This window comes from Melanerpes formicivorus, unplaced genomic scaffold, assembly GCF_026170545.1.
Source record: "Melanerpes formicivorus ecotype bairdi unplaced genomic scaffold, bMelFor1.0.p_v2 SCAF_4, whole genome shotgun sequence".
NCBI lineage: Eukaryota > Metazoa > Chordata > Aves > Piciformes > Picidae > Melanerpes > Melanerpes formicivorus.
Window position 1 is genome coordinate 30648929 of NW_027142356.1, and position 12927 is coordinate 30661855.

Consider the following 12927-nt stretch of genomic DNA (forward strand, 5'->3'; position numbering starts at 1 on the left):
GAGATATAAGAGTGTAGAAAGGCTCTGCAGAGGGACCCGGACAGGTTGGATTCATGCGATGATGTCAGTGGGATAAGGTTTACAAGGCTAAGTGCTGGGTCCTTGCACTGGGGTCACAGCAACCCCATGAATGATCCAGGCTTGTGCAGAGTTGCTGGAAACTGCTCAACAGAGTCAGACCTGGGGGGAGTTGGTCGTCAGCAGCTAAACATGAGCCAGTGTGTGCCTAGGTGGCCAAGAAGGCCACCAGCATCCTCAGTCAGCAACACTGCGGTCAGCCTGACCAGGGCAGGGATTGTTCCCCTGAAGTGGGCACTGGTGAGGCCACACCTTGAGTACTGTTTCAGTTTCAGGGCCCTCAGTCCAAGAAGGACATTGAGGGGCTAGAGTGTGTCCAGAGAAGGGCAGCAAAGCTGGTGAAGGATCTAGAGAACAGGTCTGGTAAGGAGCAGCTTTGGGAAATGCTTTCTGTAGCCAGTCAAGTCAGCAGAATTCTTTAGTCCTTTCAAGTCAGAGTGTAAAGGGTGAAACATTGTGCAAAAAATCAGAGTAAGGAAAAATGATCTTTGAGCAGCAGATTCTGTGGTGACTGCAATACAAAGTGCAAAAATTTCTTCTCCAAGTGGGAGAGTTTTCTCGTCAGCATTCCATGAGCTCTTGGCTCTGCCAACTTTTGCATATGTTGGAATCAATTGTAAGTGGAAAACTTAGCAGTGAAGAGCTCACTGATTGCCAGGGTGGTTCCATCTCAACTTAATTTTATAATAGGTTAAACTAGTTTTAATTTGATTTTAGAAATGCTCTCTCAGCCTGGAGACGAGAAGGCTCCAGGGAGACATTCTGGTGGCCTCCCAGTACCTACCTGAACGGGGCCATGAGAAAGCTGGGGAGCAACTTTTTAGAAGGGCTTTTAGTGAGAGGATGAGGGGAATGGCTTTGAGCTGGAAAAGGGGAGATTTAGACTGGAATTAGGAAGAAATTGTTTAGAGTGAAGGTGGTGAGACACTGGAATAGGTTAGGCAGGGAGGTGTTGGATGTGGCCCTCCCTGGAGGCGTTCAAGACCAGGTTGGATGGGACCTTGAGCAACTTGGTCTATTGGAAGGAGTCCCTGCCCATGACAGGGGGGTTGGAACTAGATGTTCTCAAAGGTCCCTTCCAGCTTCAACCATTCCATGAATCTATCAGTATTCCTCATTAATTACTAAGCATTGATTACCTACAAATAGGGCTGACATTTCCCCCTTGTGTTTGAAGATGTTTTTTTTTTGCTTAGGGTTAGTTTCCAGAGGTGCATTTCATTCCGCCTGTAGTCTGCAAAAATTGAAATTCTGCATGTATCTGCAGGAGTGATCATAGCCCATCAGCAGCAAAGGAGGAATACATTCTCTGGGTTATCACTTCAGCTCTGTGTACACAATATGTCAGAGCCTGAAACTTTCAGATTAATTACCAGTCCTGGCGAGGCTGTCTGTGTTTTGTTGCCCTTCAAGCTCGCAATTAATATTCAGACAGTTGTGAAGGGAGGATAATTTGGTGAATTTTCAGTTTATTCTTCCAGGGAATAAAAAAAGGAAAAAAAGAAGGAAAAGGAAAAAAAAAAAATAGAGAGGAGAATACATATTTCTTTTTTAGTGCAGTTGATAAAGTTGTGTGTGCAGCTGTACACAATCAATGTCAGTTAGGGTGCAAGTTTATTAAAGTACCACCCCACCCCCCCCTCCGAATTTACATAACTTCCAGCACCATCCCATGTATAATTCATTGTGACGACGCAGGGCTTGGTGTAGGGTATTTATAAGCCTTGTGCAGTGGGGCAGAATTTCAAACTTGGTCCTTCATTAAATTTTCATTCCATAACTTAGCTAAACTAGGTGAGCCCTGATAGCAGGAACACCAAGCGCTTTACCAGCCCTGGAAAAGAAAATGCTCACTGGGCTCAGCACCTCCCCAGCCCTGCGGGAGAGGCTTTTGCATGTGCTCGACAAAACTGTGGTTACCTGCAGCGTGGCCACTAAGTTCTCCTCCCAGATGTGTTTACCAGCCTCTGTGGTGATGTTACAGCCAAATGGAGACAGGTTGGGAGAGTTTCATTAGAAAGCAATTGGGAAAAAATTGTTGTGGTTTTCCTGACAAGGGAGGTGAAGAGGAAATCCTGAGTTTGCTCTACATTTCATTTGTATTATGATTTTAATTCGCTTTGTGTCACTTTCCCAGCCAGAACTCCAACAAGAGAAGAGCTTAGAGAAGAGGGGACTGAGAGGTGACCTCATCAATGTTCATCAATATGTCAAGGGTGAGTCCTGAGAGGATGGAGCCAGGCTCTGCTGGGTGGTGCTCAATCACAGGACAAGGGGCAATGGGTGGAAGATGAGGCATAGGAAGTTCCATGTAAATAGGAGGAAATATTTTTTCACTGTGAGGGTGACAAAACACTGGAAAAAAGCTGCCCAGGGGGGGTGTGGAGTCTCCCTCCACAGACACTCAAAACTGTCCTGGATGCATTCTTGTGTAATCTGGTGTAGGTGATCCTGCTCTGGCAGGGGGGTTGGACTAAATGATCTTTTGAGGTCACTTCCAACCCCTGAAATTCTGTGATTCTGTGATTTTGCTGAAAAGGGAGGTGAAAAGGGAAACCTGAGTTTTCTCTACATTTCCTTCTTATTATTATTACTATGTTTTAATTCACTGTGTATCACTTTCCCAGCCAGAACTCAAGTAAGATCTGGTTAAGGGAAAAACATTTCTACTGCCTCTAATTGAATAATGACATAGAATCATGGGATTATTTTTGTTGGAAAAGACCCCTAGGATCATTGAGTCCAACTGTCAACCTTAGAATCATAGAATTGTTAGGGTTGGAAGGGACCTCAAGGATCATCTAGTTCCAAACCCCCTGCCATGGGCAGGGACACTTCACACTAGATCAGGTTGCTCAAACCCACATCCAGCCTGGCCTTAAAAGACTCCAGGGCTGGGGCTTCTACCACAGGGCAACCTGTTCCAGTGTCTCAGCACGCTCATGGGGAAGAATTTCTTCCTAACATTCAATCTGTATCTATGCATTTCTGGTTTTGTTCCATTCCCCCCAGTCCTGTCATTACCTGACACCAAGAAGTCCCTCCCCAGCTTTCTGGTAGGCCCATGGTGGCCATTAAATCATGTAACAATTTCTACTGCTTCTAATCAAATAATGACATCTAAAACTAGTCCACGAGTTAAGCATGGTTGTGAAAACAGCTTCAATTCTTGAGAACAAAACCTGCTGGAGTGCAGTAATACCTGAAAATCTGTCAGTGATTTTGCTGAAATAACAAAACAACCCAACAAAAACCCCAAATAAAAACCCCACCACCAAAACAAAACAAAATCCCCCCAAAAACAAACAAAAAACCCCAAACAAAGCAAAACTCTAAAGCCAAGAACAAGAGGACATGGTCTCAAGCTGTGCCAGGGGAGGTTTAGACTGGATGTTAGGAAGAAATTCTTCATAGAGAGAGTGATTACCCATTGGAATGGGCTGCCTGGGGAGATGGTGGAGTCACCATCACTGGAGGTGTTTAGGAGGAGAATGGATGGGGTGCTTGGTGCCATGGTTTAGTTGATTAGTGTTGGATGATGGGTTTGACTTAATGGTCTTGAAGGTCTTTTCCAACCTGGTCTATCCTATCCTATCCTATCCTATCCTATCCTATCCTATCCTATCCTATCCTATCCTATCCTATCCTATCCTATCCTATCCTATCCTATCCTATCCTATCCTATCCTAGACTCTAAACCAAAGCAAACCAACACAAATGCAGGAAAGGAGGGAGGGAAGAAAAAAAAAGTAAAAGGTAAAATCCTGATCCTGCTGTAAAATACTTTTTGTGGGTTCCTGTACTGTGATTGAATCCCAGCAGTGACCCTGGGATTTTTACAGGGCTTGAGGTGCCCATTTCATTTAATGAATTAGTGGCTGATGGGTGCCATGGGTCACCACCCCGAGGGGAAAGGTCCTGCCTCGGCTGGTGGAGCTCTGTCTGACCCAAAGCAGTTTGCACATCTCGGATGTGCTTTGCTGCGCAGCTGCTGGTAGTCACAGGCTCTAAGAGAGAAGCCGTGGAGCTATTGTAACGCTGCCAGCACAAGTGCCAGAGTCTGTGTTTGAAGGATATTGTTCCAGTGACACTGGGCATTCAGCTCTGCAGGTGACACCAGCGGAGTCCTCGGTGAGGCTGAGAAGCCAGCTCTTGCTGTCTTTAACATCCAATACACATTATTGTTTGGAAACTTGTGACTGATTCCACAAGTGTTCTGACTCCTGAAACTAAACTCTCTGTGTTGCTTTGCAACCAGGGATGCTCCAGGGGGCTGGTTTTTCTTTTCTGTGCAGAAAAGATGATCAGCTTCCACTGCTGTCCCAATATCCATGAGGATAAAGAGTTCATTATTGGCACACATCATTGGAAACTGCTGAGAATAAGAGATAAATAATTGAGCTTACTCTGGGAAAAAAAAAGAAGAGAAGAAGAAAGTCAATTTCTATTGATTCTTGACGTGTCCTAGGGAAAGTGTAGAGTGAAGGAAAGATCTGTTCCGTTCTGCTTAAGTCATACTTGGCACTGGTCACTGGAAGTGCTCCTTCTGGATTCAGAAGATTTCTTAATCACAGATTCACAGGCATTGGGTTGGAAAGGACCCTCAAAAGTCACCTGGTCTGGTCCCCCTGCTGTCAGCAGGAACATCTCCAACTAGATCAGGTCCAGGTTTGACGTTGAATGTCTCCAGGAAAGAGGCCTCCACCACATCTCTGGGCAGCCTGGTTCAGTAGTTCACCACTCTCACTGTGAAGAACTTCCTCTTAAAGTCCAACCAAAATCTCTCCTGCTCCAGTTTCAAACCACTGCCCCTCATCCTATTGCTACAAGCCCTTCTAAACAGTCCTTCCCCAGCCTTCTTTGTAGGTTCCCTTCAGATACCAAAATGCAATTTCCCAAAGCCTTATCTTCTCCAGGCTAAACATGCCCAACTCTTTCAGCGTGTCACCATAAGGGAGGTGCTCCAGCCCTCTGGTCATCTTCATGCCTCCTTCCTGTACTGGGGGTCCCAGAGCTGCACACAGGTGAGGTCTCACTAGAGCAGAGTGGCAGAACTGCCTCTCTGGACCTACTGGCCTTGCTGCTTTTGACGCAAACCAGGATGTGATTTGCCTGGAGTGCGCTGGACATGTCTGCATTCTGTAGCCTGTGACATTGTTGTTGTTTGCTAATAGGCATAATTTCCCCCCTAAAATAGTTTAAAATTATGTAGAGTGTTAAATGCAACCAGTGCTGTTCTGAGAGTGAAAGAAAATAGAAGAAAACCCAAAGACAGGTTACACCTGGCCCTTCTCCACTCCCAAACCACCCTCACCTGTGCCAGAAATAGAAACCATGCTGCGAGCTGACAATGTGGCTCTGAGGCTTTCTTTGGGCTGCAGATAGAGAACAACAGCATAAACCTTACTGTGCTTTCCCTTCTGTGGCCTGCAGAAGCCCACATGGCTGAGGTTTCACTTCATTCCCCACAGCAAACTCCTGGCCAAGCTGTCAGCCTGTGGCTTGGACAGCAACTCTCTATGCTGGGTTAGGAACTGACTGGAGTGCTGAGCCCAGAGAGTGGTGGTGAATGGTGCCACATCCAGCTGGAGGCCAGGCAGTAGTGGTGTCCCCCAGGGATCAGTGTTGGGCCCCATCCTGTTCTACATCTTTATTGATGATCTGGATGAGGGCATTGAGTCAGTCATCAGTAAATTTGCAGATGACACCAAGTGGGGGGCAGGTGTTGATCTGTTAGAAGATAGAAGGGCTCTGTGGAGGGACCTTGACAGGCTGGGCAGATGGGCAGAGTCCAACATGATGGCATCCAAGTGCTGGGTCCTGCACTTTGGCCACAACTACCTCATGCAGAGCTACAGGCTGGGGTCAGAGTGGCTGGAGAGCTGCCAAACAGAAAGGGACCTGGAGGTACTGATTGACAGCTGGCTGAACATAAGCCAGTAGTGTGCCCAGGTGGCCAAGAAGGCCAATGGCATCCTGGGCTGTATCAAGAATAGTGTAGCCAGCAGGAGCAGGGAAGTCATTAAGTCCCTGTACTCAGCACTGGTTAGGCCACACCTTGAGTCCTGTGTCCAGTTCTGGGCCCCTCAGTTTAAGAAGGACATTGAGACTCTTGAACGTGTCCAAAGAAGGGCAATGAGGCTGGGGAGAGGCCCTGTGAGGAGAGGCTGAGGGAGCTGGGATTGTTTAGCATGGAGAAAAGTAGGCTCAGGTCTCAGGTCTACAACTACCTGAAGGGAGGTTGTAGCCAGGAGGGGGTTGGTCTCTTCTCCCAGGCAACCAGCAATAGAACAAGAGGACACAGTCTCAAGCTGCGCCAGGAGAGGTTTATGCTGGAGGTCAGGAGAAAGTTCTTCACTGGGAGAGTTGTTAGCTGTTGGAATGTGCTGCCCAGGGATGTGGTGGAATCACCATCCCTGGAGGTGTTCAAGAGGGGATTGGACATGGCATTTGGTGCTATGGTTTAGTAGTCATGAGGTGTTGGGTGACAGGTTGGACTTGATGATCTTTGAGGTCTTTTCCAACCTTATTGACTCCATGATTCTATGATTTCCATTTCCAGGGGATATTTCCTTAGCCTCTTCACAGAAGAAAAGGGTTCACAGCTCCATGTAGATCCAGCAGCTGGGCTGGTTTTCAGAGGAAAATTGTTCTGTTTATTATTCAGATACAATTTGAAGCAGTTTTGCTTGGCAGATTTGAATTCAAAATCCTATTAAAGATGCAGTATTCCTCTCCTGCTTTGTCCCCCACTGTGCTGACATTCAGCTTCCCCATTTTAAATTGAAGTATGATATTCTAGATTCTGTTTAGGGTGATGCCATTTCCAGCACTGAATTGCCACTCATTGGCCAGGCTCTTCACCTTCAGAGATTCACAGAATGCATTGGGTTGGCAGGGACTTTCAAAGGTCATCTTGTCCAACCCCCCTGCAGTCAGCAGGGACACCTCCAACTAGATCAGGCTGCCCAGAGGTGCATCAAGTCTGATTTTGAATGACTCCAGGGATGGGGCCTCCACTACATCTCTGGGCAACCTGTCTCAGTGTTTCACCACCCTCATTGTGACGAACTTTCTCCTAATGTCCAGCCTGAATCTACCCTGCTCCAGTTCCAAACCATTGCCCCTTGTCCTATCTCTACAATCCCTTCCAAACAATCCCTCCCCAGCCTTCCTGTAGGTCCCCTTTCCCATCACGAAGTTTTTCTGCCTGTGCACATTTTCTCCCCATATTCAAAGAGCATTATTGGTCTGGCCATCTTGCCACTAGAGCAACACTTGCTTTAGAAAACTTTATCCCTTTGCCTCCTACCTTCCAAGGAAACTTGTGAGAACTGCTGAGTTGGGATAAACACCCTCCTCTTGTGGTGGAGAGGGGAGGGGGGAGGGGAAAAAAGAAGTTAATTTGTTTTAAAGTTAAAAGTAGTGACCCATGGGCTGGAGATAAGCATATCTAATTTGAAATCTTCCGTATCTATTGTAATGTCTAATTGCAGAGTGAAATGAGCTGTGAAAGCAGAGCCGCGGCCGTAACCTCTCCGCAATTTTACACAGTTCTAGAACACTGCAGATAACAGAAGAAAGCTTCCAGAAGCTTTTTGTCTTCTGGCGTTGCTGGTGTTTCAGAGGGCAGAGTTTACTGAGCAGGAAGGAATGACTGGCAGGATGAGAGGTGATTCTTCCCCTCTGCTCTTCTCTGGTGAGAGCTCATTTGGAGCACTGTGTCCAGTTCTGGGGCCCCAAAACAAGAAGGACATAGTCCTGCTGGAGCAGGTCCAGGGGAGGCCATGAAGATGATCAGAGGGCTGGAGCACCTTCCCTATGGGAACAGGCTGGGAGGGTTGGGGCTGTCCAGCCAGGAGAAGGCTTCAGGGAAACATTAGAGCAGTCTTCCAGTACATGAAATGGGCAACAAGAAAGCTGGGGAGGGACTTTGTACAAGGGCTTGTAGTGCTAGGATGAGGGAGGAATGGTTTTGAGCTGGAAGGGTGAAGATTTAGACTACAGGTTAGGAAGAAATTCTTTAGAGTGAGGGTGGTGAGGAACAGGTTGCCCATGGAGGCTGTGGATGTCCCCTCCCTACAGGTCTTCAAAGCCAGGTTGATTGGGACCTTGAGCAACCTGGTCTAGTAGAAAGTGTCTCTGCCCATGGCAGGGTGGTTGAAAGTAGATGATCCTGAAGGTCCCTTTCAACCTCAAACATCCTATGAATCTATGAATGGCTTTCTGCTTGTGCAGCACTCCCCCCTTCCTCTGGGCACACTTTAGCTTTAAAGGAGGCAACTGAATGTGTGGTGTGGGCTAGGAGCACTGTGAAAATGTCCACAACCATTAGTGGATGTGTCACTCAGAGCCCAGACCCCATCACAGATTGCTGTAATGCTGGAATAACTTGATTGGCTTCAGTAACTTAATTCTAAATTAACATAATTGCTATCATAATTATTTAGCCTATGGAAGCATCTGGAGCCCCTATCTAGGTCAGGGTGTGGTTTCACCAGGCTCTCTGCTCATAGACAGACCAACATGTGGCAAATCATGGACTCACAGAATATTGGGGGTTGGAAGTGAGCTCTGGAGATTGAGTCCGATGTCATAGTATCATAATATCAGTCAGGGTTGGAAGGGACCACAAGGATCATCTAGTTCCAACCCTCCTGCCATGGGCAGGGACACCCCACACTATATCAGGCTGGCCAAAGAAGGATCACTTAGGGCAGGTCATGCAGGAATGCATCCAGATAGGTTTTGAAAGCCTCTAGAGAGGGAAAGTCTACAGACAATTTTAGGCAGAGACTGCTCCTATCTGAATACTTCAATTGAGGCATCAGCTGTATCCTGACGCTCCACCTGGGCTTGGACCACAGATCATCAGCACCACGGACAGGTGCGAAGCTGAGGGAACCGCATCTGAGAACTGAGGTTGTTTAGTCTGAAGGAAAAGGAGGATGAGGGGAGACATTCTTAGTCTCTACAGTTCAGTGAAAAGAGGGTGTCTGAGGTAAGTGCTGGGAGGTTCTCCCAAGTGACCAATGATAGAACAAGAAGCAAAGGCCTCAAGCTGCCCCAGGGAGGTTTATGCTGGACGTTAGGAAAAATGTTTTTACTGAAAGGATTTTAAAGTTCTGGAACAGGCTGTCCGGGGACATGGTTGACTCTTCATCCCTGGAGCTGTTTCAGAGCTGTGTAGATAGGGTGCTTGGGGATGTGGCTTAGTGGTGGATGGTGTAGAGTAGGGTTAATGGTTGGAATTGGTGATCTGAAATGTCTTTTCCAACCTAATCACTCAAAATAACACAGTGGGGAGGTGAATTCACCTCTCTGAGGGCCATCCTCTGTTAGTGCCTTCACAGGAAGTCCCACAAACTTTCTGTCTCTGTTCTCTTCCAGAAAATGCTGATGACAGCACTTCTCTGCTTTGATGAGAGTCAGAGCAGTTAAGGTTGTGAAGTGCTCAGGCACCATGGTAATGGGGCTGTGTAAGCATCGTGGCTAGACAAGGTAATCTACATCCAATTCTTCATGCTTTGTAGCCCTTAATGACAGACACTTCCAGGGAGATGCTTGTATCCTGAAGATGAGCAGCACAAGAAGAGGAGATTTTTAACTGCTGAGAGATGAAAAGGAAAGCCCCACATAGCTGTAAAACAACAGGTTTGCTGCAGGCTGTAAAAGAGAGCAAATTTCATAACAGTGGTGATGGTTTCTAAAGTTGAATGAAGCCACACTGCTGTCCTTACCAAGGGGGAGTCACACATGTTGTATGGCATGTCTCATCATTCCTGCAGCACAGGCCACCAGCATCCTGGCCTGGATCTGTAATACTGTGGCCAGCAGGACCAGGGAAGTGCTTGTTCTCCTGGGCTAGGCACTGGTGAGGCCACACTTTGAGTACTGGGTTCTGTTTTGGGACCCTCAGTCCAAGAAGGACATTGAAGTGCTTGAGCATATCCAGAGAAGGGCAATGAAGCTGTTGAAGGATCTGGAGAACAGATCTGGTGAGGAGCAGCTGAGGGAGCTGGGGTTGTTTAATCTGGAGAAGAGGAGGCTGAAGGGAGACCTCACTGCTCTCTACAGCTCCCTGAAAGGAGGTTGGAGTGAGGTGGAGGTTGAGCTGTTCTCTCTAGTATTAGGTAACAGAATGAGATGAAATGGCCTGAAATTGCACAAGGGGAGGTTTAGGCTGGAGATTAGGAATAAGTTTTTTCCTGCAAGAGTGGTCAGGCAGTGGAACAGGCTGCCCAGGGAGGTGGTGGAGTCCCCATCCCTGGAGGTGTTCAAGAAATGTGTGGACATGGCACTTTGGGACATGGTCTAATGGCCATGGTGGTGTTGGGTTGATGGTTGGATTCAGTGATCTTAGAGGGTGGGACTTTTTGGTTCTACCCAAAAGTCTTGTGGTGCTGTGGACAATTATGTCTCTAAAGCACACGATGTCTTGTTCATTACCTCTGCCCTGTCTGCACTGCCATTCAAGTGCTCTTTTTGTGCCAGGCAAGTGGGCAGTGCTAGGGCGGAAGCTGAGTGGCAACTGCAGCAAATTAATTCATGATTCTCAGGTATTTATTATCATAGTATACTATATCATAGTATCAGTCAGAGTTGGAAGGGACCACAGGGATCACCTAGTTCCAACCCCCCTACCATGGGCAGGGACACCCCACACTAGATCAGGCTGGCCAGAGCCTCATCCAGACTGCCCTTAAACACCTCCAGGAATGGGGCCCCAACCACCTCCCTGGACAACCCATTCCAGGGCTTCACCACTCTCACAGTGAAGAACCTCCTCCTCACATCCAGCCTGAATCTCCCCACCTCCAGCTTCATTCCATTCCCCCTAGTCCTATCACTACCTGAGATCCTGACAAGTCCCTCCCCAGCCTTCCTGTAAGCCCCCTTCAGATACTGGAAGGCCACAATTAGGTCACCTCGGAGCCTTCCCTTCTGCAGACTGAACAGCCCCAACTCCTTCAGTCTGTCCTCATAGGAGAGGTGCTCCAGCCCTCTGATCATCCTTGTGGCCCTTCTCTGGACACCTTCCAGCACCTCCACATCCCTCTTGTAATAGGGGCTCCAGAACTGGGCATAGTACTCCAGGTGGGGCCTCACCAGGGCTGAGTAGAGGGAGAGGATCACCTCCCTCGAGCTGCTGGCCTGATGCTTCTCCTGATGCAGCCCAGGATCTGATTGGCTTTGCAGGCTGCAAGTGCACACTGAGAGCTCATGTTGAGCTTTTTGTCCACCAGCACCCCCAAGTCTCTCTCCTCAGGGCTACTTTCCAGCCAGTCACTGCCCAGCCTGGATTTGTGCCTGGGATTGCCTCGACCCAGATGCAGGACCCTGCACTTGCTCTTATTGAACTTCATGAGGTTGGCTTGTGCCCACCTCTCCAGCCTGTTAAGGTCCCTCTGGATGGCCTCCCTTCCCTCCAGCGTGTCTGCTGCACCACACAGCTTGGTGTCATCAGCAAACTTGCTGAGGGTGCACTCAATGCCACTCTCCAAAGTTTCTCCAAAGACCTCTCCTCTCCAGACTGAGCACCCCCAGCTCTTTCAGTCTGTTTGTGCAGGAGAGGTGCTCCAGCCCTCTGATAATTTTCATTGCCCTCCTTTGGATCCTTTTTAGCAGGTCCATGTCTTTCTTGTGCTGACAACCCCATAGGTGGACCAGGTGAGGTCTTATCAGAGCAGAGCAGAGCGGCAGAATCTCCTCTCTTGATCTGCTGGCCAGAGAGAGCTCCTGGTGTTCTCCAGCCAGGGTGCATTTGGATGGTTTGTGCATTCTTGCTGCAGTGAGGGCTGTTTTTTGCTGGAGTTTTCTATCATGACCTATATATCTGCAACTGGAAGTTTGTGGAAAAAAAGGTACGACTAATACTGTGCCTCAGTGCTATGTAATCAGAAGTGAAGCCTTCTTGAAATTCTGGTGTCTGGGAGGGTACTCCCTTCTGAGCAAACAAAATGCTTTGGCTGTGCAATTCCAAATATCATGACTTTCACGGGGAAGACTCTGAGCAATCCATCTTTAGCAAGCCATATGGTGAAAAATTATTTACTTGGAGAACCCTGGAAAGAAATGTGGGACTTTGCTCTTGAATTTGTCAGAAGCCTAACGATATTATCGAGCTCAGGAGTGAAAATGTCTTAACTGCAATTGTTCCTTGGCAGCTGATTTCTCAGATGAGGGAGATGTATGAGGTTGATCTACAGAAGACCACAGCATTGGCCATATAAAGTGAACAGAAATGGTTTTGCATTGCATCCAGAAGTTTGTGTCATTGATGTCACTGTTGATAATGTCCAGTGATTGTAGTTAGCCAGTGTGGGAAAGGATAAAATTAATGGCATTAATTCAGCTCCAAGGCTTGTATATCTGTGAGCAATTGAGCAACACAACCAGGGGTCACTACCTGGATTAATGATGCTTCAAGCCTTGGATTGATCATATCTAAATGTTAATCAATTCCAACCAAATGCTTGATCTTAGCTCTTTCATTTTTTCCCCAATTTGTTATTTGTCAGTTGTATGAAATCAAACAAAGATATTAAGCTCCCATGTCAATTAAACTGCTGTTGCTACCTTAATTAGCAGCTGCTACTTCTGATGAAAAGTTTAATTAGAAGTATCTACACTGGCTCTTACACAAATATGGCCACTGATCAATTAAAAGAACTCTGCATTTCTTCTCTGGCTTTTACTAACAGATAGCTTCCCAAGACTTCATCATGTGTGGCTGGGATGACTGACTTGAGGGACCAAGCGATCTACCTGTGGATAAAGGAGGTTCTAGAGATGGTAATGTCAGCTAAAGGTCTGAGCCAATGCCTTTTGGGTCAGTAGGAAGATAAC